The following is a 9048-nucleotide window of genomic DNA, read 5'->3' as shown; positions in this document are numbered from 1 at the left end:
TACAACTAATGGGATGGACTAACCCCGTTAGTCAAGGCCGTTAACCGCGGACGGAACTCAAACGACGTCCAACGAAATGACGCAGTTTCAGTCGAAGAAAGTAAATTGTAAAAATGAATTAAAAATCGATTTTTAATAACTTTTTATATAAAAAAATAAATCTGATAATCCAATATAGCAGGAATTATTTTTAATTTTTACAGTAGGACCTGGGCCATCAGATGGGTGCCTAGGCATCATCCAACGTCCATGAATGTGCCACACAACCGGAAGTAGCGAAGCTGCACGCGCCTGCCCACACCGGAACAACTAACGGGATGGACTAACCCTTTTACTCAAGAATGCTAACCGCGGACGGAACTCGAACGACGTCCAACGAAACGACACAGTTTCAGTCTTCTTTTTCGTTAAAATAGAGACGCTCGCCATTATCGCGATTCACCAGGGCGTTTTTTCCAGAAGCTCCATCGCCCTTGTTAGTTGGTCTTATCCTCTGGTTTTTTTCCCACGTTCTCTCCTTACCCTTGCATACCTTATCCCCAACTCTATTGATCTTATCTCATCCTAGATAGGGCTTCCACAAATTAGGGATAAAATCAGAGTTCTTCAAATCAGACTTGAATTATTCCTCTCTGATCTACCGACCTACCTGCACTATAAATAGTCCCATATGGTTTGTAAACCAAATCATCAAACAAACATTGAAAAACCAAGATTTCGAATAAGAACTGGTTTTTGTCAAAACCTTCTCCGGTGATCCCAACTTCGATCTAGGTTTCTGGATAGCTTACAACACACCTAAGGAGTGTTCTCCAACTGTTGGTATGAATGCATATCCTATGTATATCGATTTATAATTGAAAGTTTTAATTTTTAAAAAAAATTCAAATTTGATCGATTTGATCTGTTCTTGAGCTTGATTATGTATTTTTTTAGAATCATTTTATATATCGTGTATGAACTTTCTGTTGAAAGAAATCAAATTAAATCAACCTACATCAAGATTTTTGAAAAATTAAGCTTGAAAATTAGATTTTTTTTTAAATCTTGTGTTCTTGAGTTTAATCTTGATTTTTTTTGGTTCAATTAGTTGTTATACATGTTTGTAATGTGTTAGTATGATTTCCAAGCAGATGTAACATTGTTTTCATCATGTTTGACCAAGCTGCATTATTTAAAGTTAAGCTTAAAAATTGAATTTTTTGAAATATTGTTTTCTTGAGTTTATTCTGGATTTTTTTGTTAAATTAGTTGCTACACATCTTTGTTAATGTGTTAGAATGATTTCCAAGAAACTGTAACATCGTTTTGATCATGTTTGATCAAACTATTTTTTTTTTAAAATTTGGATTTTGATTAAATATTCAAAAAATGTTTTAATGATTGAATGATGTTCTTATTTTAGTTGTGTTCAATTATATTCATTATTTCAAAGCTAATTGGAACAAAAATTAAGTTGAAATGGTATAATTTGAAAATCCCAAAATTTGACCTATAAATGGTGTTTTGAAATTGATCTTTGTAAAGATCCAATAATCGTGATTTATGTTAGGGTTTTGTTCTTTATATCAAATGAACTAATTGTAGCTTACAAATCATGATTCCATGATCTTAATCAAAAGTTATAGCCTTATGAAATTTTGACCAAAATAAGAACACACGATCTTAAGGATTTAACCTAGGACCGTTAATCATCGGTCTTGTTCTTCAGTTGGGACCGAGAAAACGAACCCGGGTCAAAACTTAGGACCGAGAAAACTTAGCCTCCGACCGAGGATCAGGACTGGTGTTCTTCAGCTCTGACCGAGGATTAGAACTGGTGTTCTTTAGGAAGGACTAAGCTCTAGGACCAATGGTTTTAGCCTTGGACCATGGACTCCGACCGAGTTTCCCAACATAGGACTAGGCCCTCCTCTTAGCCTAGGATCGAGCCCTAACTTGACCAAGGACCGATGTTTCTAACATTAGGATTGAGCCCTAACTTGACCTAGGACCGGTAAACTTAACCCTAACCCTAAACCTAGTACAGATCTCCCACTTGACCTAGGACTGGTAAACCTAACCCTAACCCAAGACTTAGGACCCTAACCTAAGAACTAAGACCTTAACCAAGTAGCCCGAGTCTGGGACCGAGCCCAGATCGGTCTAAACGGACCCCAAGGCTTAGGATTCTGATCCTAAGGCTTGTTTGGTTCCACTTTTCTAAACCCAAAATTATTTTTATAAGTTTGGGAATTCCGCTCCATTTTAAATGGTTTCCGGAGGTCAAAAATTAAAATTTTTCTGGGATGTCTCCCCAAAACAAATATTTTCAACTAAGACCCCGTTTGAATTTATTTTTAAATTATAATACTTTCCTCTGACGTTTTCAAATTTTGTAACATGATACCAGCGTAGGGATGCAAATGAGTCAAGCCGTTCGTGAGCTGCTCGTGAGCCGCTCGATCAAAGCTCGGCTTGAGCTTGACTTTGATCGAGTTCGAGCCGAGCTCGAGCCGACTCATTTAATATTCGAGCCGAACTCGAGCTCATATAATGATTGTTCGATGACTTGTCGAGCTTTTTCGAGCCTGATAATATATAATATATATATTTATTTATTTAATATAAAAAAACTTAAAATTTAAAACAATTTTTTTCTTCTCTTTATTTTCAAAGCCCATAGAGAAGGCCCATAATCCACATTATTATATTATATTGTCATAAAACAAAACCCTAATTTCTAATATATCAATCATCCGTCTTCATCATTTCTTCTTCTTCCTCTATCTTCACCATTTCTTCTTCTTATTCTTCCTCTATCTTCACCATTTCTTCTTCTTCTTCCTTCTTCACTATTTCTTCTTCTTTCGTCTTTCACTCATTCATAATAGGTTAATACATTTTTTTATGTTATCTCTCATCTACACTATTTCTCTCATTCATTCACAAGAAATCTACAGTTAAATTAAAAGATATTTTCATTTCTACTATAGCTATTGCTCATACTTTTAAATAACTTTGATTTATTTATTTTTTGTATTATGAGAAATTTGTGCTATATAGATCGTTCATAGATCTATATGGAAAAACACTATTATATATATTAATAGTGTTCATAGAGCTATATAGAAAAATACTTTTAATATATATTGATCATAGATCTATATAGAAAAACACTTAAGATAAAAAAATGTTAGTATATATTTTGTATATATTATGAAGAGATAAAAAAGGCCAATATATATTATATATAATATGTTGAGTGAAAGAATGAACTTACAATATTAATAATATATTGTAATATATAAATAAATTAATAGATTCTTTCTATAAATAAATTAATAAATTCTTGTTATATTTGTACCCAACTAATTTAATTATATATAATAATATTTAATAAAAAATAGGTTGAATTTGTTTTTGTCCGTATCTACCATTAAACCTTAAAATAAGTTAAATTTTAGTTATTTGTTTTAACATGTATTTTTTATATTAATTATTTTTAAGCTTAAATGCAGGTATGTGTACTTGTGCTATGCTTGAAGAACGTGACTTAAAAAATATTAATATATTGAATGTTCAAACAATTTATATTGTATTGTACTTTAATTTTAGAATTTTATATTTTAGAATTTTGACTAGTAATTGTGGTTGAAATCATGATTTTGGAATTTTAAATAGTTATGATTTTTTCATATTTTCAATTTTAAATATTATGTTTTAAATGTTGAATATGTATGAAAGTTTGATATTTCATTTTGAAAATAAATTTTAGTTTGAGTTCGAGTTCGAGCTTGAATTCGAGCTCGAGTTTGAGCTCGAACTCGATCTTGAATTCGAGCTTGAGTTCGAGCTTTTCGAGTCGAGCCGAACTTATAGGTAAATAGTCGAATCAAGATCGAGCTCAAATTTATAAACTCGTTCGAGCTCGAGTTCGAGTCGAGCTAATAAATACTAAATCGAGTCGAGTTCGAGCTCAAGCAAATTCGAGCTCGACTCGGCTCATTTGCAGCCTTATACCAGCGCAGCATGTACATACCCTTTTAATAATTTTGTATAATTATTACACCATCTAAACCTATCCTTGTTTAGGACCCCTAGACTATTAAAATAGAATAAAATGTTATAAATAAATCTTTAAAATAACCAGAATCTTTGAAAAATAAAAGCGTCCTTAGGCGGGCGCAGAGGACATAGCGCGAAAGTCATTTCCTGAGCGTAACCAAAATCTGAACCACTTATAGAAACTCTAGTATAAAAACCTGTTATATAAGGATATTTTATTGATTTTTCTAAAATCAATTGGCGAAACTATTTTCATGTATGTGGTATGTTAAATTAATTATGTTTAATTAATTTAAAATCGGGTTCTAAATCAAACTTATCATTTGGTTACAACAAGTCCCTAGATTACTAAAATTTGATTTTAAAATTAATTATTTTTACATGATTAATTTTAAAGCGCTCGGTACTATCAAAAACTTTTAAAAATTAAATGTTTCATTTTAAAAGATACATGGCCCGCAAACCAAGGTTTAAATCATCCAACTTCAGCAAAGACTTCGGGCCCTCTCCTCATATTTCCACGTGTCCACGAGACATATGCCAAGCTATGAAGGAACCAAGGGGACCTAATCCAAGAGGAGTCAATAAAGTTCAGAGGGACGATGTATAAAGGAAGTTACACCCTTTCGGTGCCTTACAACCTATCTAGCGACTATGCTTGGGATAATTTGATTTTGATTTATAAAACAAAACTCTAGCTATTTTTAAAGTTTGATTTATAACATTCCACCCTCACAATAATTCATCTCATGGGGTCTGTCGCCCCAAAAGGTATTTAGGTTTTACCTATACATAGGCTTGCCCCTAATAATTAACGGAAACCGAATGGGTATATCACTCGGGACTACATGAAGGAGTACCATATCGGAATAATGTACTTCTACAAATTACTTTAAGATAGACAAAATTCTTGCCAAGACTTACTTGGATCTTCCTTGCTGGATTAAAATGGCAACCCAAACCAGGAAGATTCCGCTAAATTTCGGTACATCTTTGCTTACCATGACAATCATGATAGTTCATTTCCTTCTCGCTCCCTCGAGCAATCACCCTCCATCCTCAAAAATCTTGGAAGTTGCCTACCATCTTAGGGCTGGTAATAAGGATCCCACCGGAATCATCCTGGCTGAGACATTGCTAGGTCTCAACAAATCCTATTATTACTACTCTCTCAATAAAAGAGGACCTCATATCTTCCTCTATGTATGGCTTCTGGAAAAGATGGAGCGCATACCTCCTTCACTCCTAGGCAAGCAAATGAATGTCGCCCTCCAGATCGACGCCTAAATAATGTTAAGCCAGAGCTACCCATCTATGACAACGGGGCCATTCGAGAGCTTCTATCGTAGTACGGTATCAAGAAAATGGTCTATCTAATGAATGATCAATCCATAATTGTATTGATGGGCCTCAAATTGATCACCTCGTACTACACCAGTAAACTGTTTAAATAGTTTATGTTAGACTGCATGCCTCCCTGTCATAATTATGTAACGGCCATAGACAAGCATATTGAACACAACGACTTTACCAACTATCTAAATATTGAAACGATTTTATCAAGATGGGCATCCCAAAAGACATGAAGGACTGTCTAGACCATATCGTGGATGAATTCCACTATCAAGAAGAAGAAGAAAGTGAAGGCTTAATCACCTCCACCTAATGTATCTGAACTTGCTCTCCGTGAAGAGGAGCTTTAGTTTTATCCCTTTTATATAACGGGAAATGCGATAGTGTAATCAGTTAGTAAGCCAAGAACCCCGTAAATTTTGAAACTTATCGAGATTCTTTTACAAATAAAATATATAAAACCTTGCGAGATGTTTATCTATAGATCATGTTATTTGCATATATATTTTCTTTTGTTGTTAAAATATCAATACTTCCTCTCTTCTTCTATCGTAGTCATTCACTAGGTCCATGCTGACAGACATCAAGATGATCCCCTGGACAAAGAACTCCCATGTAGACTATGGCCTCAACTCCATTATGAGATTCCCAAAATACCAAGTGAACTCCAACTTCATGATGGATATGTAGCAAATGTAGAATCCCAACACACGAGCCTATGTCCTCGGTAGCAGGACTATACGCCCAACTATTGAAGAATTTAGGACTATCCTGATGATAGATAACGTTATACACTTAAAGTCATATATAGACTCGATGTATATCGGAAAACTTCTACAAAAGGAGTATCACTACTCCGAAACAACTTCTGATATTATCATTTATGGCATGAACATCAATTTCTGGGCTTGGGCCAAAATGGAAATCAAAGATGGAGAAATCCCCATAAGAGAAAGATCATCTATGATCACAATGTCAGTCCTGCTCCAGAATTATTGAGGTTACATATCAATTTCACAAGGGCAACAAAGATCATTCTAGTGTTATCTTGGTAGAAACACTCATGGGCTTGAACAACTGATAGGGATCATACACTATGAGTAAAAGAGGTTCCCCTTAATCCTTTACATTTAGTTGCTTGACAAGTTTGAGCGCATACCGTCAGTTCTGCCTAATGGCATCTTATATCCTTTCATTCAATACCAAAGAATGATGGAAGCTCTTCCCAAACTCACGGTACATGACAATGATGAAATATGGGACATTATTCCCTAATATCCCATCATGAAAATGACTTTCATGGTGGATGACAAGTCAATCATTCTATTATTGGGTTTGGAATGAACGACCTACTATGGTACCCATGACCTATTCAGACAATTCATCCATAGCCACATTGAACCTTCTGTTGCAGTTGATAGACCTATAAACCAAAGGATTTTTACGGAATACCTCAGAAAATGGCACGATGCCTTTTAGTTGAATGTTCAAACAAAGCGAAGGAAATATCTGGAACTTATCTACAACCAGTACGAGAGTGCCCAACAAACTGAAGCGAAAGAAGTCACTGATGTTGGAGTGAACTACGTTTGGACTTAAATGTTTTAAGTTTCTATCGCATACTTTTTTCCCCTTTAGACTCTTTTATAAAATACCAATAAAAGAGTCTGTCTGTAACAAACTCGCATGTTTATACACAACTTTGTGGTTGTTCTAATCAAATTACCTCTCTAGGTTTCCTTTCATTGCCTTTGCATTTGTATTTTATTTCATCTGCAAAATTTATATCTCTCTCTTCAAAATAATAGTTCGCTAGTCACTTTGAACAAGTACGGTCCCACAAAGAAGAGATCCAAGAACTGGACATTTTCTATGCCAGGAAATGGCAGAAGGATTTCCAAAGAATGATAAGGATATAGTATCTCCAACTGAATTTGCTGAAGTGAAGGCCACTCTTCAGAAAATAACAGAACAGTGGGAGTATTAACGAGCTTGATGACTAAGCCAGCTATCCCTATTTAGGAGCAGTCATCCTCGTCACGACAGCCACAACAATCTATACCTATTGCCACTCTGATGAGGATTAACTTTCAAACACATCGTAGCATAGAAGAAGTCTCTCACTATGAGAAACCTCCTGAAGATGACAATAGGTTAGCAAGAACTCAGTTAGAAGCTGTTGATAACCCCAATGCCTAAGAAGGGGCAAATCCTAAAAGTCATTTAACAACTCTTAGGTGGAGATGTTCGTGTTTTGCGCTTGTCTTTAGAAGCTTATTGAGAATATCGGTTGTGTATTTTCTAGTTCTTCGGCTTTCTTCTTTTCACCTATTTTCTCAACTTCTTTTATATTTTTTTGAGTCCAAAGCGTTTATGAATGTTGCTTTAATTTATGTGTTGTCTCTGGTAACGTTTACACTAGTGTTTGTCCCTAATGGACCTTGATTATTTAGATTAATTTCCCAAAGTATGTGTTGTCGATCTAGTTTGGACCGATTGTACTTCAATTCTAGGGGCAACCATTTCTTCATGACCCTAGCTCACCTATGAGTGCTAGAAATTATATTAGCATAGTCTGACTTTTCTACTAAAGGGCTACAATTTCGGTAGCAAATCCATTGAATGAGATGGACCATAGCTCTCTCAATCCTCGAATGAACACAAGCTGCCCTATTTGGACCAACTTGGCTACGAGCGACTTCACGTGGGTGGTAAGTCGAATTTTGTGTTCTACTTGATACCAAGGGAAATGTAAGAAGAATACATTTCTAATGATAGGTCATAAACTCAAAATGATTGAGTATAGCCAAAGTTATGGGCATGGGAAGTGGAGCCTACCTCCAATTAGCTCTTGAGGTCGAAGTGTGAACATTCATCATCTTGTGTGGACACTCGCAATACCTTCGTCGAAATTTGTGGGGTTGAGATCAGTGATATTCTCTTGATATGTGTTTTACCTTTCTTTTGTTACCTCATGGCTCAAATTGGTGGACTACAGCTTTTGGAATTATTTTTGAGTGAAGGAAGGTCATGTTTTAACTTAGAGTTCTTGTTCTTGACTTCTTGTGATTTTCATAGAAAAATTGAATTTTGATTTAAAATTTGGTTTGAATAGGATGGTAGATTATCCTCTTACCTTTCCAACCCAACTAGAGTCATCAATTTTGATCAAGAATTAAGCTCTAGACGAATATTTAAAGCAAGTGTGACAAGTTGCCTTTCTCCAAAATTTTCAAAAAATTGTTAAATACTAAATAAAGAACACTCTTCCAGGTGTTCTTCGGGTTCTTGATGGTATTCATTCGATTTTCAAATTCCAGTTGAAGATAATGGCGAGCCAGGTACTGGAGTTGCGAAGAAGGTGATGATGTGGAGCCCACAAGATTTCAAATTTTCTCGCCAATTTTTTTTATTCTTTTCATAGCCTTTGGAGTGTTTTTCTGGAAAAACGTAAAAACAATATTATACTCAAAATTCTCCGTTTTTCGAGCTGGTCGGCAAAAAGGTGTTAGAATTTTTAAATTTTGAGTATTTATGAAAATTTGCGTTTAAATCTAAAGAATAGGCTTAAGATGACCTTTTCTTGAAAATAAAAAAGCAATATCATACTCAAACTTTACAAATTTTCGAACCTATCATTGTGGATGT

This window comes from Impatiens glandulifera, chromosome 6 (assembly GCF_907164915.1).
Source record: "Impatiens glandulifera chromosome 6, dImpGla2.1, whole genome shotgun sequence".
In the NCBI taxonomy this organism is placed as follows: domain Eukaryota; kingdom Viridiplantae; phylum Streptophyta; class Magnoliopsida; order Ericales; family Balsaminaceae; genus Impatiens; species Impatiens glandulifera.
This window is presented reverse-complemented; position numbering follows the sequence as displayed.